General features: G+C 48.9%; 1 protein-coding gene across 1 annotated transcript in view; it reads right to left on the bottom strand.

The window, feature by feature from the left end:
* Coro1c (coronin 1C) overlaps positions 1-12,488 on the bottom strand; it is a 69,184-nt gene extending 56,696 nt beyond the window's left edge. Inside the window, exon 1 of the mRNA XM_052167590.1 lies at positions 12,372-12,488. The gene's annotated coding sequence lies outside the window, so the exon portion shown is untranslated. The remainder of the gene's footprint in view (positions 1-12,371) is intronic.
* Between the last annotated feature and the right edge of the window lie 559 nt (positions 12,489-13,047).

The raw sequence follows: 13,047 nt of genomic DNA, 5'->3' as shown, positions 1-13,047 counted from the left end.
CCACAGACCGAGTTCTACCTTTGTAGCGTCGTGTCTAACGTAGACTTTTTGGTTTTATTTGTTCATTGTTGTTATTTTTTGTTTTTGAGACCGGGTCTCACTCTATAGCCACACTGACCTCAAAGCCACTGTGCCTCTGACTTCCGGGTGCTAATACCCCAGGTGGAGCTGCTATTCCAGGCTATTGTATGGACTTTACAGTACTCAAACACACTGAATGACAACACATTCTAGCATCACAACTTCGGCAGTTTGAACAAAACCACCCACACTGCAGTTTTTCCCACTTACTCCTGGTTTAGTCCAATCCAACACCATCACACACCCTCAGACGCTGCCTTGCTCGGGACACCCCACAACAGGCTTATTCATGCGCATCCACACCAAAGACTATGCATGCAAGATGTCTGCAGGAGCTTTGCGCTGCGCTCTGAAACCTTTCGGAAGGCTGGAGTCCCAGCACTCCAGAAGCAGAGACAGAGGATCTGAGGATTTGAGACCGAGACAGAGGATTTGAGACCATCCTGGTCTACACAGAGCCACAGATCAGCCAGGGCTACACAGAGAGACCCTGACAAACAACAAGCAGGGCACTGGTAGTACACAGCTGTAATCCTAGCACTGGGAAGGCAGAGGCCAGACTGGTCTACAGTGTAAGTTCCAGGACAGCCAAGACTATGCAGAGAGACCCTATCTCGAAAACAAACAAGTTAATTAAAAAATTAAAAACGAGAAAAATCCGTTTGTACACTTTCAAGGTAAGCTAATATGTAACAAATTTTATAAACCAGAAACCTCTAACTGTACCTGGGAAAATCAAGCTCCTGACCCTCCTGCCCTTTGCACACAGTGTGTCTGAGAGACAGCTTAGAAACAGCTACTCCAGAGCCTCCACAGGAGATGCACCGGAAGGAGCTGACAGAGGAGCAGAAAGTCAGGCAGAGAATGGGGTACCTCTGGCACTGCAAGCCTCAGGTGCCACCCTTCCCTAACCTCCTCCCAAAGGTGCCCAAAGTCACAGGGCCATCCCACTACGGTCCCCAGATGGAAAAGAGGAAAGAGGGAGGAGAACACTAGCAGACTCTCTCACAGGGGACAGGATACAGAGCTCCTCCCTTCCAGCTACAGGGCACCTCTGTGTAGGACAGGCCAGTGTGAGCTGAAACCTTATTCCCCTGAACACATACAGTTCAGAGGGAATCTGTTAGTCAACAAGGAAACTCTCTTTCAAAATTTTTGGGCTGGAGAGAGGGCCCAACTGCTAAAGCATGCACTACTCTTGCAGAAGGCCTGAATTTGAGTCCCAACACCCGAGTCAGGCAGCTCAGACTCCAGCTATAGGGATTCGAAACCTCCGGCCTCTGTAGGTCTCAGCACTCATTCACACCTCCCCCTGACACACGCATCTAATTAAAAACAAAATACAGTCAGGCAGTAGTGGTACCTACCTTTGATGTTAGCACTTGGGAGGCAGAGGCAGGCTAATCTCTATGAGTTCGAGGCTTATTTATAATCTCAACATTCAGGAAATAGACAAGATGATGCTAAATTTAGGTCGCCCTCCAACACAGGGCATCTGTGAATGGACTGACTGACAGCCTGACCCTGGTCAGTCTGGGATAATGATCATCAGTGAGCACAAGACAATGGGTGAGCCATTCGCTTGGTTCCCACCACTGGGAGGTCAGAGCAGACATGGCGGCTGCTCAGCTGAGGCGGGAGGCTTCTGGACACACGTCTTGTAGAAAGAAGCCAGGAGCTGGAGCACGGGTCTTCTCCTCTTCCACATGGCTCTCAGCAAGCAAGATCAGAATTCCACCGCCACCATTAACAGTTTAACACTGCTGTGAGTTAACAGCGGCTCTCTCTGTAGCTCGGGTTTATAAAGCCGAATCTGTAGCTAAAAAGTCATCTGAGCCCCAAACACCCAAGTCAGTCTCTGGACTAGTCCTGAGTCAAAGCAGGCCTGTCCTGCAAACGCTGTCTGCCTCCAGACGGACCGCATTTGGGTTCAGAGTCATTCAGAGGGCTCCATGGGTCATACCAAGTTCCCCTCACTACGTAGCTCAGCCCAGGGCACACAAGGCACCTCACAGGGCAGGAGACTGAAGTGGCAATCTCGGGGGAGAAGAAAAACTAAGACTTCCAACTTCCTGCTGAAGCTTTGCTGTAAAGTAGCAGCGGCCAGCACAGAAGAGAACGCCGAGTAGCCAGCGCCCTACTCCTAAGAGACTATGGGCCAGCAAGCCGGCCCAGGGGATAAGCGCTTGTCCTGGGAGCCTGCTGACCTGAGTTTGATCTCTAGAGTCAAGGAAAGATAAAGGAGAGAACCAATCCCACAAGGATGTCCTCTGCCCTGTACCCATGGCACTGCACACACACACTGCCACACACGTCATGCACTCACAAACACACACGGTAAATTCTAAAAATTAGAAATAAAAGCAGACAATACATCTTACCAAGTATCATCCAAAGAGCAGTGCTTGCCTTTGCTGGCTCCATAACCTCTCCTGCTTGCCAAGAGAAACCGAGACGACAATGTTGAAAGCTACAGATACTACTAACCACAAAATGAGTTCAGTGGCTCACTTGTGAAGTAACTGTTCTTATAAATCCCAAGTTTGGTTCTCAGCTCCGGGAGGCAGCCCTCAGTGAACTCATAGGCACACACCCCTATGCAGGTACACAGGCGCACACACACGGAAAAAAAAAATTATCAATTTTTTTTTTTTTTTGAGACAGGGTTTCTCTGTGTAGCCTTGGCTGTCCTGGAGCTCACTCTGTAGACCAGGCTGGCCTCGAACTCAGAAATCTGCCTGCCTCTGCCTCCCAGAGTGCTGAGATTACAGGCGTGCGCCACCACCGCCCGGCTAAAATTATCAATTTTTAAAATAAGAATTGAAATTCCACCCCCACCCCCACCCCCAATAAAAATTTTAGTGAAAATGTACAGATACCACCCAAAGTCTTTATGCCCTTTATTTTTTTCCATACAGAAATTTTGCTTGAAGTAGCCCTGCCCCTAGTTCTATAGAGCTTGTCTATTTAATAAATTTCTAGAAATACTGTTAGATTGGGGTTGGAGAGATGGCTCAGCAGTTAAGAGCACTGACTGCTCTTCCAGGGGTCCTGAGTTTGAATCCCAGCAACCACATGGTGGCTCACAACCATCCATAATGTGATCTGATGCCCTCTTCTTGGGTGTCTGAAGACTTATATATAACATTGTCAGATTAACATATTTTTATTTTACATGCATCAGTAGTTTGTCAACATGAACATCATCTCTGTCCTATATGCTTGCCCAGTGCCCTTGGGTCCCTGGGACTGGTGATATATATAGCTGTGAGCATCATGTGGAAGCCGGGAATCAAACCCACTCAGGGCAGTAGCTGCTTTTAACCATGGAGCCATCACTGCAGCCCTAGCTATCTAATATTTTTTTAAAAATATATTTATTTTTTTATTTCTATGAGTACACTGTTGCTATCTTCAGATGCACCAGAAGAGGGCATCAAACCCCATTACAGATGGTTGTGAGCCACCATATGGTTGCTGGGATTTGAACTCAGGACCTCTGGAAGAGCAGTCAGTGCTCTTCACCGCTGAGCCACGTCTGCAGCCTGGGCAATCTATTACTTTTATGGAAGAAGCGTTTAGTTCTGGCAAAGGTCAATGCTTGTACATATGTGGGAGGCCTTGGGCACTCCCTGCTCCATTCCTTCCTTTAATGTAGGTGAGCATATATGTTTCTTTTCTGCAATGTTAGGAAACTGGCCTGAGAGTTCAAATCAAAAGTTGTATAGAAATACTGCACATAACCAGCAGGCATAAATACTGACCAAATGATCTCAATTTTGGTCCAAAATGAATATTTGGATATAGACTTAATACAAGTGTTTAATTAGAGCTTTTTCTTAAATCTGAGGTACACTGCTTTTAACATCTCTTTTCTTTGTAAGCATTATAAACATTAATAAAGTCTTCATTTTTTTTACTGTAATATTGAAATAGACACTGCAACAAAAACAAAGTAAAATTTAAAAATACAAATAAACTTTAGCACAAATCTCCCTGTTTAATGGCGATGAGAGCTCGAGTTCACTTGCAAGCGCCCAGAGACACCGCTGGGGCAGCACACACTCTTATATGCATAAATCAGTCTCGATTCCTTAAGTCCCTAAGAATGAACGGAATTAGAATCTTTAACTGGGAAAGAATGCTGACGGTTCTGAAAAGGAATTTAAGTGTGTCTTGTGTGAAGTGAGCAAATAATGATTAACCCTTTGTCCTCAGGAGAGCTGCTTCTGAACCCTGTGGAGCATCCATCCAATTCCAAGCCCCTCCCCGCTGTCGCCATGCTCTGCCCTCCTGGGGTGGGGGCCTTCAGCAGCTCTTAGCAACTGGGGACTCCAGTGGCTCATCCACCAAGCCACCCGTGACTGCACTCACGCACACTGTCTCGGCTGCCCAGTGGGAAGCGGTGATTGTCAGTTGTTCCAGCAACAGCCGAATGCGTTGTTCCCACCCAAGCTCAGCAAGACAGGCGCCCTTTTTCCCAGTAAGACAAGAGAAACTCATCTTTAACAGGCCTTTGAAACATAAAATGTGATCACAGCTTATCTTATTGAAAAAATAAAAGTGACTAATACTTATTGTCTTCAACCCCCGCACAATTAATTAATTAATTAATTAAAATCAGCCAGATGTGGCCAGATACATGCCTGCCACCCCAGGCCATGCTGCACTACAGAACAAGTTCCTGGCCAACCTAGGCAACATAGCAAGACCCCATCACGAACAAAACTAGGAAGCTAAGTCTCCAGCAAAGCTCATCCAAGACTGGCCGCGCTGCCACACGCACCCAGCACGCGCCCAGAGTCCTGAAAACACGGCCCGACCACCCGTGTTTTAATCCTGGCTCAGCCAGAATATGTGAGCAGGGCCTGAGGCAGGAGACTGCAGGGAGCCCTAGACCTGCCGTCTGTAGGTCTGGCAGACACCCAGGGTGGAAGATAGGAGAAGGCAGGCATCAAACTGGGTCAGACACTAAAACTGGCAGGGTCAGATTATAAAAAGGAAGCTGATGTTAACTTAAGGGCCCACCTCACCTTCACACTACAAATGAAATGGGCTGTGGGGGCACGGCTGGGCCCCAGCTCCTCGGTGAGTGCGGTCCAATGGCCCCAGAGCAGAGCCCTGGTATCTGAAAAGCCGGAGGCAGAGCAGCCAGCGTCTCCAGCTCTGCCCATGAGTAGAGGCACTGGGAAGCTCAAGGCTGGCAGCAGGGTTCATAGAGGTCTGCAGTGGCAGCCAGAATGAAGACAATCAGCCCTAAGAGAACTCATTCCTTAGAAAGTGTCTTGCTAGGCAGAGGCAGGCAGATTTCTGAGTTCGAGGCCAGGCTGGTCTACAGAGCGAGTTCCAGGACAGCCAGGGCTATACAGAGAAACCCTGTCTGGAAAAACAAAACAAAACAAAAGTATCTTGATACCGCAAGATATGGCATTCACAGTTTCTAACTCTTAACATTTATTTTATTGGGTTTTTTTTCTTTTCTTTCTCCACCTGGCTCCCTTTGGTGTTTTGAGACAGGGTCTCTCCACATACCCTGGCTGTCCTAGAACTCACTATACAGACCAGGCTGGCCTCAAATTCAGAGATCCTCCTGTCTCTGCCTCCCAAGTGCTAGGATTAAAGGCATGTGCCACCAGAGGTGTCTGATTCCCAACAGCGGGGCCAGCCATATCAGAACTCAATGAGTGCCTCAGTGCAAGCCTTCCTAACCCTGAGGAGACTAGTCTACTAGGATACCTGGGAAGAAGTCCTTGTCTTTAAAACAGACAGATAGACAGCGAAACAGATCAAATGTCCACAAGCATAAGGAGGAGACAGTGGACATATGTGTGAATAGGCATCGCCAGATAGATAGGTGTGAAACCATGGCCTCGGTGTGAATAGGTGGCTCCAGACAGACAGGAGTGAAATCGAGGCCTCGGTCTCATCCCACATCCCCTAAAGTTAAACACTCTTCCCTCTGCAGAGCCTGGCTGGAATTCATTGTCTAAACTGCTCAGGCCAGAGGCTGGAGTCACGACTCACATGGGCTCTTACTACTCTTTGAGAGGTCCCAGGGTGTAGTTTCTAGAACCCACGACAGGCTGCTCACAACTGCCTGTAACTCCAGTTCCAGGTGGATCGAATGCCCTGGGCTTCCACGGCCTTCTTTACTACCCTGCCACTGCAGTGAATGAAAGATATAATCCCCAACTGGTTCCTCCTTTTGCAGAAAGACAGTAATGGAAATGTTTTTAATTAGACTATCAGAAATGAGCATAGCTAAAGAATACTTACTGCAGTCAGGTCCTGCAAAAGACATCAGAAGGTATAAACAGAGGATGAAAAGACGCCTTTAATTCCAGCACTCAGGAGGCAGAGGCAGTGGCAGGGGGAGCTCTGTGAGTCCCAGGCTAACCTGATCTACAGTCTAAGTTCCAGGACAGCCAGGGTTACATGGTAAGATCCCATTTCAAAACAAACAAGAACAAGTCTGTCACCTTAGGACTCAGGCCCACCCACTCTGAGCACACCAGCCTGGCAGGTGGTACCACTGGCCTGTGCCATCAAGGCCAGCCTGTATGCGCCCAGTGGCTCAATCATATCAAACCATTTGCCATGGTGAAAGAGGCTGTGGCAGAGGGAGGAAGCCCAGACAAGTATGCCCTGGCCTCGGGGTAAAGTCTCACTTTAGTTTTACAACTGAGCACTTTCTGAGTAAGAAGCTGACTTGGATGCCAGAAAGGCAGAAGGGAATTACCAGTCCTTCATGCTCTTTCTATAAAGGTAATAAAGATGTCAGCAAACAGGAGCCTTCCTGTCTTCAGGATCACCTCAGCTAACTTCTGAGTTACAATAAACACCCAGTGGGCACTGGCAACCAAGCTGTGAACAAGAAGGCAGAACCTCGGCCTACCGTCCAGTCCATGGTGCTCTCGTCCTGGCCTTCTGCCTGTGCCGGGAAGACAGCTTTTATACTTCCCGCTCAAACCCAGGCCTAGATCCTTGGAGCAGACAGCAGTGATAACTGATGATATTCAGGGCAGGGGCAATGTCGGCTAGTGTGAAAGAGTTGTCAAGCCAGAAAGCGGGAGGAGGTGGCGTGTGAACAAGCACCTCAGGAGACCTAAGGGCTGAGGATTCAGGGAGTGGCCTAGAGACGACGCAGGAGCAACAGCGCAAGATGAGGCAGGTTGCCACCAGAAACTATTTCCATCCAGAGTCACATTAAGAAGTCTGTGGCTGGAGGCATGGCTCAGTGGCTGGACATTCACAACACAAACTGCATGAGCCCCAGAACCCACACAACGCTGGAAGTTGTCTTCTGACCTCCACAGGCAGTCTGTGGCATGTGTGCCTACATATGTGTACCATTCATATACACACGCACACACATACATGCACACACACCATTCACATACATGTACATCATTCATATATACATCATTCATACACACCATCATTCATACACACATCATTCATTCATACATACACACACACCATTCACAGGAACACAACATCACACACACACATACTCATCATTCATACATACACTAAATGAAATGAAATAAATAAATCTGAACTTATTTTAAAGGGTGGGCAGCTACAAGATTTAAAAAAGCAACCTTTTAAGCCGGGCGGTGGTGGCGCACACCTGTAATCCCAGCACTTGGGAGGCAGAGGCAGGCGGATTTCTAAGTTCGAGGCCAGCCTGGTCTACAGAGTGAGGCCAGGACTACACAGAGAAACCCTGTCTCAAAAAAAAAAAAAAAAAAAAAAAAAAAAACAACCTTTTTTGTTCAATAGCCTTCTCAGTGATTAATTCAATTCTTTCCCCAACCCTCTTACATTTGGCCTTTGACTTGCAATAACTAAACTGCCAGAGTACTTGGAAGGCTGAGGCAGAAGGATTGGTGTTAGAAGGCCAGCCTGGGCTAGAGTGAGACCCTGTTGCAAAACAAAAGAAAAAAGAAAAAAGAAAAAAGAAAAGAAAAGAAAAGAACAAACTAGATTGACAGATAAAAATGTGATTTAGGTTCTAAGTGAATAATTTCTAGTTTGCAAGAACTGGCTATTTACAAAATTTTACTTTTATTTCAATGGCACTATCAGGAAAAACTTAGAAGGGCAAACTGGGTAACTGAAAGGGTGTTTATGAAAATAATCCTTAAAAAGTAAAACAATCTCTATTTTAAAAAAACGGGTAAAGCATCTAAATAGAGAGGTCTCCACAGAAGGTATGCAAGTACCCACTGATCTCATGAAACAACACTTTGGACCACGGGTAAAACAGAAGCCAGACCCACAAGGTACTCCTCCCCACCCGGAGGCTGACTAGAACCAAGAGGCAGACAATAGTATCCACTGTGAAGAAGATTTTTTTTTTTTTAGATTTGGTTTTTTCGAGACAGGGTTTCTCTGTATAGCCCTGGCTGTCCTGGAACTCACTTTGTAGACCAGGCTGGCCTCGAACTCAGAAATCCACCTGCCTCTGCCTCCCAGAGTGCTGGGATTACAGGCGTGCGCCACCACCGCCCGGCTGTGAAGAAGATTCTTAACCCACCGTGGCCTGCACTCACTGTGGGTTAAGAACGCCCAACGCTGCAGCTTCTCTGAAAATCACCACGACAGTTCCTCTAAAGAGTTAAACTCAGGCTTATCAGATAGCCAGCAATTCCACTCTCGGGTCAACACTCAAGAGAAAAGAAAATACATTTTCATACATACTTACAAACAAATGCTCACTGCCGACTTACTTGTAGTAACTAGCCCAAAAGGCAAACACCCAAATACCCATCAAGTATGAATGAATAAACAAAATATGGTATGTCCATACAGCGAAACAGCATTCAAGCAGAAGTAGGTTATTCCACATATAAAATCTTTTTTTTGGGGGGGGGGGTTTGGATTTGGTTTTTTGAGACAGGGTTTCTCTGTATAGCCCTGGCTGTCCTGGAACTTACTCTGTAGACCAAGCTGGCCTCGAACTCAAAAATCCGCCTGCCTCTGCCTCCCAGAGTGCTGGGATTACAGGCGTGCGCCACCACCGCCCAGCACGGAAATCTTAAAGTATGTTGATAAAGTGAGGAACAAAGAGCAACTGAAGGTTGTACACATGTCTGTCTGCCCTAGAGACAGCAGATCCAGAGGTGTTCAGGGGATGAGCACTGAGAAGGAAGAAGGCTGGTGGGAAGCAGTGGTGCACGGGGCGCATCTCGCCTGGGTGGGGAAATACTCAGTGCTTAAATGGCTGTACTGCTATGACAATACCACACACACACACACACACACACACACCAAGAGTTGTGTACCTTAGGTGAGTTACAGTGCATGGTATGTGAGTCATAGCTCAATAAAGCCGCTATAAAACAAAAAAAGAACGCACTGCACTGTCGAGGACTAAACAGCTACTAAAATAGCAGTGAATCTTGCCCGTGAACTTCAGAGCCTCAACTAGGGCAACGAAAACCCAAGAGATTCCATTACTCAACATCGAGGTCCTGGGGCATGCTGAAATATTCATGGAGAATTCCAGGTTTTCATACAGAAGGCCATCTCTAGTTTAAAAGGCACTGGCAAGGGCCCGAAGAATTCTGACAACTCAGAGCTCACTGAATCCGGGAAACCATCAGCTGGAACACAAGCCTGGGAGCCTTTAGCACAGGGCAGTGGCTGGGTGTGACAGTAGCTGCTGGGCCACCCCCAAGAGAGGTCAGGCACTTCAGTTACTATGTTTCTAAAGCACTGGTTTGTGACATATCAAAATACTAAATGAATGTTGTACTCTCAAAAAAATCTGAGTCTTCCACATCCCCACTATTTAGCTAAGGAACTAATAATATCATTTCAAACACTCTACCACAGAAGCATTAGAGCGACTCCCCGCACAGCTGGAGTGGATCCCAGAAATAATGTTTAAAATTGGTATTTAACAATCCTGAATCTAATCCTAATTTATACATAGACACAAATACTGATTAGCTTGATCTGGTCGAAGAAAGGAATAACCATGAAAACTCTAATGCTTCTGCAGTGACATTTCTCCAGGATATTTATGCTAAATAAATTCATGACACTTAAAGACTGGAAAGATGAGACTAAGATTAAGTTAAAAGCGCTTACTGCACTTTCAGAAAACCCGTGCAGGTGGCTCACAACCCTCTGCTAGTCTAGCTCCAGGGAATCCCAAGTTAAGAGCACTGACTGCTCTTTCGGAAATCCTGAGTTCAAATCCCAGCAACCACGTGGTGGCTCACAACCATCGGTAAAAAGATCTGACACCCTCTTCTGGTGTGTCTGAAGACAGCTACAGTGTACATATGATAATAAATAAATCTTAAAAAAAAAAAAAGCATGTGTCTGTCTGTGTGACTGTCAACTACCAAAAGACAGGGCATTTCTAGAGCTATGATATAAGGCAATTCTGCTTTCCCACATTTCTTCTCTATTTATAGATGTCTCTTAGTTCTAGTTCCTATTGCTGTGATGAAACACCATGACCAAAGCAGCTTTCTGAGGAAAGGGTTAACTCAGCTTACACGTCCACATCACTGTTCATCATCAAAGGAAGTCAGGACAGGAACTGACACAGGGCAGGGACCTGGAGGCAGGAACTGATGCAGAGGCCATGGAGGGGTGCTGCTTACTGACTTCTTCTCAGTGGCTTGCTCAGCTGGCTTTCTTAGCTTTCTTATAGAACCGAGTACCATCAGCCCAGGGATGGCCCTGCCCAGTGGGCTGGGCCCTCCACCAAGAATCTCGAATTAAGAAAATGCCCCCCAGGCTTTCCTACAAGCCCAACTTTTGGAGACATTGAGGCTTCCTCCTCTCTGATAACTCTAGCTTGTGTCAACAGAAAAAAAAGCTCCGCCGCTGGGCACACCTTTGATCCCAGCACTCGGGAGGAAAAGGCAGGCAGATTTCTGAGTTTGAGGCCAGCCTGTTCTACAGAATGAGTTCCAGGACAGCCAGGGCTACACAGAGAAACCCTGTCTCGAAAAACCAAAAAAAAAAAAAAGAAGAAGAAGAAAAGAAAACTAGCCAGTACGATATGTAACCTCCTAGATTCGATGTTTAATGTCAGACTGTCTATCCAAATATCACTGTGTGTGAAACACACTTCCAAGTCTCCCTAGGTCAGAGTTCTCTAACATATGCAGAACCAAGTACTTTGTTCAGTTGCTCTGAGGCTGCAGTCTGGAATACAAACTACAATTTGCCTTCACAACCGAGCAGGCGGCAGGAAGCAACTGCTTGTACTTAATCATGTTCCCCCCTCAGCTAGCAGGTCCTGGTGTCAGGGTTCTGCCAGACAAGGACAATGAGACGCATTATTATATAGTGTGACTAAGAGCCTCGCATTTACTGTTTTAGAATATAATCCCGGTAGGGAAGGCCACGGGATGGGAGTACAATATTTTGTGCCAACCATTTCCAAAACTAAACATATGTGGCCCTGTGTATAAGCACGCTCTGCGGTCAATTCTTTTTAAACGCTTACAGGAAGCAATCCTGGGAGAGATGAACCACTTGCAATTTGCTTCTCACTCTGAATCCCACGACCGAAATGTGTAGAGCAAGCCGTTCTGACACCACAAAACAAGGGCAGCCTACATGAAGGCCAAATATAGGATGTGATTCTAAACCACGACGGAGCGAAAGCCTGCATTTCCTTTTCCAGCCTGCAAAAAAACCCTTTGAACACTCCCAAAAAAGGACGTCGGGGCCGGCACCTCCCTCCCTCCGGGAGGAAGCCCCTTTCTTCTCGGCAAGCCCAGCAGCCGGCCACTTCCCCCCAGCGCATTCACATCACTGGAGATAGGGCTGCTGTGCGTACGCCCTCCGGGGGACCGGCGGCAGAGCTGGGCTGGGCGTCCCCACCCTCCACCTCTGATGTCATCCTAGCCATCTCGGCGCGGCCGAGCCCCACCTGCCCCGCGGGTCACTAGGTTCCGCACCCGGACAGGGTTCCTCCTCCAGGCCACGCCGCTGCAGCCCGCCCCCGCCCCAGGTCTTCGGGGTCCAGGAGGCCATGCACCAGGAGCCCCGCCCGGACGCGCCCCGCGCACCCAGTCCCACGTGAGCGTTCGGCCGCGGCCTCCCCGCAGCCCACAGACATCGCCTCACGGCTGCCGGGCCCACGGCTGCCCGCAGACGGCCATCCCCCAGCCGCAGCGCCCGGGCACGCGCGTGCGCCCCGCACGCTCGGCGCCGCCGGCTCCTGTCAGCCGGGGAGCTTCACACGCGGGGCCGGGAGGCCCGCCCGCCCCGGCTCGCTCCCGAGCTGCCCCTCCTGAGCGCGCGCTGCCTACCAGAGCCCGGGTGCCTGAGGCGCCACTGAAGTCCCAGCTGCAAAGCCCCGCGAAGCCTCCAACCGCTGCCGCCTCCCGCCTGGCACTGAGCGCCGCGCGGGGGAGGGGCGCGGCCGCCGCTGCCCAGGCCTCCTCGAGCAGGCCCCGCCCCGACGCCGTGCCGCACCCAACCAGCGCCGTCGAGACGCGTTTAGCCACGCCCACTTCCGGAAGGTCCGGGTTAGGTGCCCGGCTCTCCTTAGAGCGCCCCCTTTGGTAGTGCGGGGAGGTGCAAGGAAGCTCGGAGCACACACCCGCTTTCCGGGGCATTTGAATGGCCCGGGTGGCCACGCCCACAGGCTCCTTCCAGCCCCACCCAGTTCTTTAGAACCGGAGCGGGCGCTCTTAAGCACCACCCACGGCCCTGCGGAACCTCCCTATGGGTTTGATTGTTTGAGCGCAGCTAACTGCCCATCGAGTCCGTGAGCCCGGCCCGGTCCCCACTAAACCTAGCTTCCCCCAGTTCAGCGCTGCAAATCCCCGCACGGATTTCCTGAAGCCCCAGGGAACCTATTATCATCCTATTTGCTGTGTCTCAAGCTCCGCCCACATCCCTCGTAATAAAAACGGAAGCCCCGCCTCCATCAGGGTTCACGCCTCACCCACACACTCTCTGTCACATGGCTATCCTGGGCAG

Source organism: Apodemus sylvaticus, chromosome 22 (genome assembly GCF_947179515.1).
Source record: "Apodemus sylvaticus chromosome 22, mApoSyl1.1, whole genome shotgun sequence".
Lineage (NCBI taxonomy): Eukaryota > Metazoa > Chordata > Mammalia > Rodentia > Muridae > Apodemus > Apodemus sylvaticus.
This window is presented reverse-complemented; position numbering and strand designations above follow the sequence as displayed.